Genomic DNA, 11,059 nt, shown 5'->3' on the forward strand with positions numbered 1-11,059 from the left:
CAGACATTTGGTGTTGTAGCGTGGCGCTACGGACGGCGGGTAAGTAGTTCGGCTGCCCGATGACGTTTTACGTATTGTGAGATCCAGAGGGCCCTAGGCCTCATTTAATAAGTTTTATTAAATATTCTTAAATAATATCACCAAATAATACTTCGTTTTTGGTGAGAAAAATAGAGTTTTAAACGTGGGAAAAACCCCACATAACAAATGTTATTTCCTTTCCGTCAAGGAGAACATCCGTTGCTTTTACATATCCGTTAAAAATCTCGCTCAGATGGGAAATGACTACCCCTCTTTCGTCCCCCTTTTCGCCGGTTCTCACGAAGAGTTACTATACGAGGATTGGACGAAGTTTGGAAATAAAAGGAGAAATTCGTCATAACTCGAGGAGTTCTCCGACCGATCTGAAAGTGTCCAGACTCCACATACGTTCTCCTCCTGATGGCCAACGCCCATAACGAAGTCCGATAGACAAAGTCCCGAGTCTACACTTAGAAGAAGTGATAATTTTATATTTGGTGCACGAATTGATCTCCCATACGAAAGTAATATGAATCCTATCTACAAGGTGCCCTATATCTACAGAACGAAGACGACAACTACCAGGTCGTATGTTTATGATAGAATTTGTGAGCTCTCTCTCGAACGCGCATTAGCTTAGATTAAGTCGTAGTCTAAATTTTGTCGTATAATCGTTTGTATTTGATCTTTGTATTCATTTGTTTTGGTTTTATTAAATTTTACTTTTTTTATCATAAGAATGTCTCCTCAGATCATTTCCGAATCAGATCGCGTACGCGTGTTAATCCGCGTCTAATAAGATCGATTAACTGGTGTCGGGAACCTGACAATTGGAATAAAGACCTCACAGTCTAGAATTCCTCTTTTATCTAAATATCACCGCCCTCCGGTCAAACAAATCTTGACATAAGATCGGATCTCAAGATCCGAAACTAAGGATACAGATTTTGGTTAATCTGTGCCGATTAAGTGTTACACGAGTACTATCTACTCCGTAACCCCGGCGAATCTCACAGTGGTGTAGCAGGAGTGGGATCTTCGAGCTAAAAACACCGTGGTAGAATCTCACATCTGGTTTAGAACTTAAAAATCCTAGAAAACTTTCACAGTGGTTTTCAAGAGTGGGTCTTGAACTTTTTAATTTATGTACATTAATCAAGGATCTGATTCGGAAGGAGTTAATAATAAGTTAACATAGAAATAAGTTAAAATAGAAATAAGTTAAAATGGATAGAGATAGAGAACCTCCGCGAGCAGCGTTAGCTGGCAATCCGACGACGTTAGGAGGATTAGGTGGAATGATCCCGTTACTACCTGTTTTTTCGGGAGACACAAAAGGTCCAAAGGTATCTGAATTTTTCGATACGTTAGCGGATGTGACTAAAGTAGCAGCATGGTCGAAGGCACAAACGCTGGCTGTAGCTAAATTAAAATTGACTGGCATTGCCCGGGAATTCGTGCGTAAAGATCGACGAATAAAGGACATAGAAGAGTATGAAGAATTCAAAAGGATAATGTTAGAGCGTTTTGAGAAGGTCCCATACACATATCGAATCCAGAAATTCTACGCGTGCATCCAGACTAGAGACAAGGACGTACAGACATACGCCGTACGACTCCAGGCTTTAGCAGAGGAGGTTGAGATTGAACATGAAGGCGCGAACGAAGCCGAAATAGAAGTCATAAAACGTGTTAAATCTAAAGAATTGGACGAGAGGTTGAAAGTCCAATTTATGCATGGAGTCGATATAAAAATCAGACAACGGGTTATGTCTAAAAATCCGGAGACCTTTGATGAGGCCTTACAAGTAGCTATACGTGAAGAGGAAATTGAGTTACTCACTAATAAGGGAGGAAACACCCATATCAGAATTATAACAGAACCATCTAGAAGAGAAACCCTAGATACAGACGATGATTTCGCGGGAATAGAACCTAATGCCGAAAAACAATTAGAAAAAATGGCGGCGGCTATAAGCACACTGAGAAATCAATTTAATACATTTGTAAGACAATCTCAGGGGGATAGAGAACGAAGCGCACAATACTCCCGACCTAGAGAGAGGAATTTTAGCGGAAACCGTCCACAAACATTCGACTTCCGTCGGAGAGGAGAAAATGATCGAATGCAAAGAAATAATTATCGTGATGATTCAGATAATAGAAATAGACATGAGCCTTCTAGGAATAATCAAGATAATTGGAGAGGGACAGTACGTTATGTCAGAAATCAGCGTATGCCAAACCAATATAGAAACCCTCACAAATATAAAAGGAAGGGTCAATATATTTTAGCATATGTAAATAACATCCCTGCGAAATTTGGAATCGACGAGAATCTGGAGACAACATTATTATCAAACGGCTTTGTTCAAAGATTGGGAAATAGAGCATCCGTCATATTAGGAGAAAAAGGGAAATTAGATATTCCCGGAAAAATGATTCAGACATTTGGTGTTGTAATACCGATATTCAAACTCTGAGGACATAAATTCACCAATACTTGCAAAATAGTGCGTTCTGAAATTACAGCCCCTTGCATGGGAATAATCGGCAGAGATATCCTAGAGCGGGAGCAAATAGAAATAGACGATCCTAGTGGAGTGATTATACTACCAAATGGAAAGGAAGTCCATTTTTGCTCTCCCCGAACCCCAAAGAAAAATTATTTTAAGGGAGAACCGCAAATCGATAAAGAAATTATCAAACAAAACGGAAGCAGTTACCGAGGTAAAACGCAGAAATTCAGACATAATCAAATGAATAGAAATCGTAAGGAAGTCGAATTGAAGTATTCAGAAGCTAGCGTATTACGCAGTGTGCGGGTGTCACCTCACCGCCGACCCCATAAACAAGATGCACACATAACGAATCGACACACTAAAAAGAAACAAGGTATAGCAAAGAAGAAGATAGATAAAAAGGCCGGGCGTAAGTTAACTAAGCTGAAAAATAATATGGGTACGGATATGAAAATAGGGCGTAAGATTAAACAAGAAAATAAGAAGAAAACTTATAGCGATCCCATTGAGGAAATGAAACGAGATGAGAATACGAAAACTTTTCAAGAGACTAGGAAAGAAAAAGAAGTCTCAGAGAACTCAATGGCTCCAAAACGAGAGGAGATAATAGATAATGTTGAACCAATACATAAGGATGAATCGAAAGTGCATAATAGGAACATACACAACCCCGGAACAAGTCGCTCTAAAGTTCAAATAGTAGAGGATATTTATAAATTGATAAGCCTATTGATATATTTAATAACCCTATTGTCGGGACAAGTTAAAAAGGACGATGATAAGAAAGAAAAAGAGGAAATTAAGGAGTTCAAGAAAATCGAAGATTTTAAAAGCCGTATACCGATATCCGTTTTTGAAAGACATAAAAATTATCCTGTAATGAATCCGGACGAAATCATGAAGTATAAACAAATGAGGAAGAAAACAAAACCGATAACAATAGGAAATATCTAAATCAGGATATACGGTTGAATTTATCACTCACTTCGTCATATTACTTCCCTTCCCAAGTATGTGATTTTGAAGGAATAGCTTAAACCAAACGATAAGGAATTTACGAACATTTGAACTTACCTCTCAAGATGATAGTAAATCCTATGTAAATCAGTCGGATAAAATAATTAGATGAAAATTTTTATATTGGAATACGAAGTGAAATAAATCATAGTAATACTAAGGAATAAAATAAAAAGAAAGAAAATGAAATCGTACGCAAATAGAAAAACTCGATAGAACTTTTAAGCATTCGAGATTGCGGAACTATACAGGACAGGAAAAGGAAGATGACGCAATCCATCGAGAAACTAGAGAATTAGAAAAATATTACTTACCACATTAGTAGATCCAGTTCTTCCCAAAGAAATATCGAAATTGTTGGTTTCCTTGAATTTAATTTAGAATTAATGGTAAATAGTACTAAGTGAAGTAGTTAAATAAATGGTAGAGTTTGTATATACATATTTTGTGAGCTAAGTCCGAGAAAAGAGAATAATATACATTCTGAAGATAAGGGAGTTCCCCTTTTATATTATAACAATTACAATATTTTCAACAGGTTAAGAACGCTCTCCTGAAATTATAAGGACAAGACGAAGCTCATTTCTCAAGAAAGTTCACTCACACCTTTCAATAATGAGATTAGACACGAAGATGAGGTCTTCGATTACATTCGTCTTCCAAATTTGCATCCTGATAAACCTAAAATGGAGTTTCGTTTACTTCTTGAGCTCTATAGAGCTCAAGAAGTAAACGAATTCCAGAAAGGTGTCATTTTCATTCACAAAGAGAACTTTTTGATGACATCTAGTCATTGGACATTGATCCATGACTTCGATTTCAAGCATTTTGATCAACAAGTAGAGTTTTTAACACAATCTCTTGAATCGTCAAGAACCATGATCGTAAACAGAGAGCGAGCATCAACTGAGAAAAGAAAGGATCAAGCAAGACGGATCTTACCTACAAATGGATACGAAATACTTATATCATCTTTCTCGGAATACAAAAGAGACTATTATAATTTAAAGGGATTGGTTACCCTTGATAACGAAAGTAGAAAGAGAAGAGGATTAATCGATGTAGGAGGAAAAGCATTGAAGTTTTTATTCGGAACAGCTACATCCGAAGATATCGAAATTTTAAATGGAGAAATTACAAATATAAAACGCATTAATAAAGGTATAACTCATTTAGTACAGTCACAGGCGACTCTTCTAAACGATACTTTGAGAATAAGTAAGAACAACAGACAGAAAATAAATAATTTGTCGAGAAGACAAGATTCCTTTGAGAACTTATTAAAAATATATCGATATGATTTAGCATTTGAAATTATTATGAGGAATATAGAATTTGCGATGCAAGAATTTCACACACAAATAATTGAATTAAGAGAAGCTATTGACGTTTTAGAGCAAGGAAAATTAAGCTCGTATTTTATCTCAAAGAAAGTGATGTATCGTACGTTACGAGAAATACAACCACAACTTCCGGAAGGTTATTCATTGATAGAGCAAGTCAAAGCTGACACTCTCTTTAAATTTTACCAATGGATTACTACAATTGCTATCGCACTTCCAGGAAAATTAAGAATTTTTGCAAAAATGCCATTGAAAACGCCTAGTGGATATTTCGATGCTTACGAAATTTTGGGATTACCNTACAGTGGTACCTCAGGATACGAACGCCCCAGCATACGAAATTTTCAGGATACGACATGAAATTCGAACATATTTTTGCTCCACGATACGAACAAAAACTCACCATGCAACGTTACATTAGTTCGCAGCGCCATTTTTTATTTAGTTCTGTTCATTGGTCTCAGTCCGCGTGTTTGCTTTGTCGTGGAAGGATCTCGCTCAATAAAGGAAATCTCGAGGTATTATCAGAAAGTGACTGATTTTATTGAAAAGGAACATCCCAAAAAGGTTCACACTGGCCATATTGTTGCCCAGTTTAATGACATTTGCCTAAGTCATTTTAGAAACATTTTAAAAAGTAGGGAAAGCCAAACCTCTTTGGAGAGGTATTTTACCAAGCGACCTCTATCCAGTGAAAGTGCTGGTGGAAGTGAAGGAAAGGAAACAAAAAGCAGTGAATGAAAATTTTAAAAAATATATATAAAAGAACACTAATTTTTTTAAAATCTTTTCTAAGTTATTTCTAAGTTATTGTTACATTATGTTATGTAAGTTAAGTTTTAGTATCATTTTCCTTCTCCCTCTCTTCCGCCATCAGTTTACACCTCCACCGTCGTCTATCCTCAAAGGTAAAGTGCAAATAAACTACTTTTTTTTTATCAATTATTATTCTATTATGGTTATTTGTACATTTACAACTACAAAATGCATTTTTCAGTGTTTTCCTTACTACAGTTATTTTTTTTAATGTACATCTTAGCTTTAATTTGAGTGTGTTTTTAGTGTTGGAACGAATTATTTGGTTTTACATGTAATCGTATGGGAAAAAATGCTTCACCTTACGACATTTTCATGATATGATCTCAGTTTCAGAACGGATTAATTTCGTATCCTGAGGTACCACTGTATATCCTAAATTTGTTGATTTATTATTATTATGTTGGGTTTTGTGAGTTATACTTGGTTGACAAAAAATATGTTCAATTTCCCACAAAAATGCAAAAAACCTCATCTAGTACAGTAGAAGTTGAATTCTTCAGGGTAAGCCTTAATCCTCTCCCTCTCCCTCACAGGAGGAATTTTGAAAAATCCCTTCTTAGTGTACTGTACATTCTGATGACGTACCCTAACTGTGTACCAAATTTCAACTTTCAACTCCTAACCATTTGGGCTGTGCACTTACTATTATTGTGAGCCCAAGGGTTTTGAAAGCGTAAATTTTTGTGTTTAACATTTTTAACACTAGAGGATGAAAAAAATTCCCACGGAAATAGATTGGATGTCGACTCTTACACATCGACAAGATAGGAAGGAAGAAAGGCAAGTCATCGTGCGCGTGCTAATTAGTCATCATAGCGAGTAAACGACCAGTTGGCTCAGTGTCAATGATGATCATATAAAAACGATTGTCACAGGAAGTTCAGGGTGATCATCGTCCCTCAGCGTGATTATCCCAGGAATGTCTGAGTGTCTCCCGTCCCGGTCCTGTCCGAAGAGAAGCTGGTAGAAGACATAAGACTGTTCCAGCTTCCATAGTCCTGAATGATGATTGCATGACGTCATCCGACAGCATATTAAGGTATATCTGAGTGCAGTAACCTTTGTAAAATCTCTCACTCTTGAGGTTAGGCACACGACATAGTTACTAGTTAGATTGCCGTTATAGATAGATTTGTGTTATCCACATTTAAGCATTTAATCATATATTTCTTTATGTATACTTTTGTAAATTAGCTTTAGTTATATAATAAACTCGTTCTTTCCCTCTATCCTGTCTCCCGTCTATCCAAGGAAACCTGTTGACTTACCGATGAACTCCCCACTTGTTTTGCTCTTCTAGCCATCCGAACAACTCCGAGATTGGGCTTTACCAGCCCGTGCAGATTAAGTGGTTAACCGCTGACCCCCTGCTTATCTCACATTATTATGTTGGGTTTTGTGAGTTATACTCAGTTGACACTAGTGGCTGTGTACAAGACAAGACAAAAATTAAACAAGTTTGTCAGTGTGTGTGTCTATATTCAGGAATTTCCTAATAATATGACATGTATTTGATATAGTGGCCTTCAGTAGTGTGATGTATGTGTTTCTATTCAATTGTAATGTTCCCAGGCTTTTGTGTAGTGTGTGGTATGATGCCTGTAAAGGAGAGAACAACAGGTACAATAAGCACCCTATTCATCCTCTACAGATTCCTTATTTCTTGGGCAAGTTCTGTGTACTTGCTGAGTTTTTCAGTACATGTGTTTTGTATATTGTGTGTGTTTGGAATGTCTATAATGTGTGAGTCAAACCTGGTGAATATTTTGAGAGAAAATTCATTTTTCGTCTTTTGAAGTAAATGGGTTCCAGCAAAAAAAAATATATATATATATATATATTTTCAATTTTATTACCAGAGGATGATCGCATCTNCCAATCGAAACGATATTTTCCAAGATGGAATTAGAAGAATTGCAAGAAAATTTAATTACTACAGAAAATCCTAAGAAGAATAAAGGGAATTCTAAGAAACCAACAGATGATGACATTAAGGTAGCAGAAAAATCATACGAGCAAATGAAGAAAGATTTGGATAGATTATTGAAAGAAAATGAAGATCTTTTTATATCAAACACTCCAACCATTCCAATCACATACATATGGATTATCCTTGGAAGTATAGGAATATTAATTCTACTTATCTGTACATATTATATAGTCAAGCATATTTGTTGGAAACGAAGATTTGAGAAGAGGACCAAGAAAATGTCACAACAAGACATTCCACTTCAAGAAATTCCTCAAAGAAATAATGCAGAAGAAGAAGAAACGGAAATCGTCGAACCAATTGAAAGTTCAACTGAACAAGCTTCAAGCTCAACACAGACAAGGAAGCATGTTGTTCGCTCCTATAGACTATAATTCACATTTGATTTTTGAATGATTATTTCATTAGATTGAACTTTTATTTGATTTATTGATAGTCAATTTAGTTACATATATCTTTAGTTTGTAAGTACCTTTCCTAATAATAACAAAAAGCTTATTTAAAGGAATGTACACCCCACTCAAATTGATAAACTAAAGCGATTGATTGGAATAGACATAATATTGTAAAGAATAGTCTAGATATAAGACTTAGAGTAGTATTAAGAGAGAGAGAGACTTTATTAGAGATATGTATTTGTTAAACATATTACCTTTGAAATTGAACAATACTTTGGTGAAAAAGAACTTTGCCCCAAAATGGATTTCAATGACCCTGGAATCATACAACCTTTAATGAACTCAACCACCTGAACTTTTGTGGTTATGTTAAATGAAATTTTAGCAGAAAAGGAAGTGTGTCAACATACAGGAAGAAGACACATTATATCATTTTTGAACTGCACAGTGAACTTTGAACTTTTAGTAAGGGCTTTTTGAAACAAGAAGACATCACCTAATCTTCTAACATACCTGAATTTGTGCAACTATAAGAAGTCAGCCAACAGAGTGTGCTGCCATAGAGACTCTCAGCAACAGAGAGGTGCATTCGAAACAAGTGACGAACTATATTCACTTTTACCGTCAATTCCAGACGAAGACACTTATGTTCATTATGTTTAATTTTAGTAATATTTTTAATCTAATGAATTGTTTATTACATTATTCCCATGTATTTCAGTTTTGAAATTTATTTGAATTATTGTATATTTTTATGATTTTATTATTATGTATAACGCAATTTTGAGAAAGAGAGAGAGCAATTCGAACTTTTGTATTGCAGTGAAAAATCACGCCTTCTTTAAATGTAGTGTGATTTTTGAAGATAAGGGAGTAATGTGAGATCCAGAGGGCCCTAGGCCTCATTTAATAAGTTTTATTAAATATTCTTAAATAATATCACCAAATAATACTTCGTTTTTGGTGAGAAAAATAGAGTTTTAAACGTGGGAAAAACCCCACATAACAAATGTTATTTCCTTTCCGTCAAGGAGAACATCCGTTGCTTTTACATATCCGTTAAAAATCTCGCTCAGATGGGAAATGACTACCCCTCTTTCGTCCCCCTTTTCGCCGGTTCTCACGAAGAGTTACTATACGAGGATTGGACGAAGTTTGGAAATAAAAGGAGAAATTCGTCATAACTCGAGGAGTTCTCCGACCGATCTGAAAGTGTCCAGACTCCACATACGTTCTCCTCCTGATGGCCAACGCCCATAACGAAGTCCGATAGACAAAGTCCCGAGTCTACACTTAGAAGAAGTGATAATTTTATATTTGGTGCACGAATTGATCTCCCATACGAAAGTAATATGAATCCTATCTACAAGGTGCCCTATATCTACAGAACGAAGACGACAACTACCAGGTCGTATGTTTATGATAGAATTTGTGAGCTCTCTCTCGAACGCGCATTAGCTTAGATTAAGTCGTAGTCTAAATTTTGTCGTATAATCGTTTGTATTTGATCTTTGTATTCATTTGTTTTGGTTTTATTAAATTTTACTTTTTTTATCATAAGAATGTCTCCTCAGATCATTTCCGAATCAGATCGCGTACGCGTGTTAATCCGCGTCTAATAAGATCGATTAACTGGTGTCGGGAACCTGACAATTGGAATAAAGACCTCACAGTCTAGAATTCCTCTTTTATCTAAATATCACCGCCCTCCGGTCAAACAAATCTTGACATAAGATCGGATCTCAAGATCCGAAACTAAGGATACAGATTTTGGTTAATCTGTGCCGATTAAGTGTTACACGAGTACTATCTACTCCGTAACCCCGGCTAATCCCACAGTATTATAGGAGTTATTTTTACCGTTGTTTACGGATAATGCCACAATTTTTATAGGAATCATAACTATAGGAAACGCTTTTATAGGGGGATCTACTGTATTTAAAAACAAAAACTTTTTCCCTATTTAATTTTTATTTTTCTCAAACATACATTTTATTCAATTCATATTTACATATCAAATTAAAATAAATTGAATCAAACTGTTTACAATAATTCAAAATATTCTAGTGAAATATTTTGAATCATTTGAGAAGTTAATAGTTATAGACGTAATTTTACTTATGTTAAAACCTACCATGGATATTCTTCTAAATTTAAATTAACATAGCCTTCGTGCGGATTTATATGATGGGGCACAGGATTACTCTTCCATGTAGGATATGGATCTTCATAAGAAGAACGTTTTGGATCCTAAAAAATTATTATTTAAAAAATTTCAAGTGTATAGTAAAGTATGGCTAATTCAGATTAATCAGAAATGTCTGAATTAGTAGTGTTATAAGGCATACAGTGACATATTTGTATAACATTATGTATGTAATGAGGATTACACATTAGAACTTCTGTTAAATATTGTAATACATAGTAATGTATAATAAATATAATATATTATATATATATATGTAGTTAATTATTTACATAAACTCTATTAATTTAAAAAACATATACATGAGATATGATGCTTATCCATGAAACATTCATGCAAGATTTATAATAATAATAATAATAATAATAATAATAATAATAATAACTCTCCCGTGGTCACCACCTGGTCGTGGTGGGAGAGCCCAGTAACTTCACTGAACCATAGGGCAATGCAGGCTGGAGCACAAGCTCCTGGTAGGGACACCCATGCCAGTAAGGTCTATGGGGAGAAATGAAGCTAAGAGTGACCACACACCCACATTATGTGGAGATAATCATAATGGTAGTAACCAGATCAAAGTGTGATACCGGCTCGGACGTCGCCCGGGTTAACAAGGTCCGCGTTCGTGGGTTAGGCAGAGGCTCACGTTCGAAAAATAGGCTCCAGTCTCCCTTGGTTACCGGTGGCGAAAGCAGCGCCGGCCCAAGCATGGCTACTGCAATGCCCTCAACAGATGTGAGGAA

General features: G+C 35.7%; 1 protein-coding gene across 1 annotated transcript in view; it reads right to left on the reverse strand.

Moving 5' to 3' along the window:
- The window catches only part of LOC111639800 (protein vav-like), a 34,226-nt gene extending 23,847 nt beyond the window's left edge, over positions 1-10,379 (reverse strand). Inside the window, exon 1 of the mRNA XM_023385751.1 lies at positions 10,245-10,379. The gene's annotated coding sequence lies outside the window, so the exon portion shown is untranslated. The remainder of the gene's footprint in view (positions 1-10,244) is intronic.
- Between the last annotated feature and the right edge of the window lie 680 nt (positions 10,380-11,059).

This window comes from Centruroides sculpturatus, unplaced genomic scaffold (genome assembly GCF_000671375.1).
Source record: "Centruroides sculpturatus isolate CEXI.00-Female unplaced genomic scaffold, Cexi_2.0 scaffold668, whole genome shotgun sequence".
In the NCBI taxonomy this organism is placed as follows: domain Eukaryota; kingdom Metazoa; phylum Arthropoda; class Arachnida; order Scorpiones; family Buthidae; genus Centruroides; species Centruroides sculpturatus.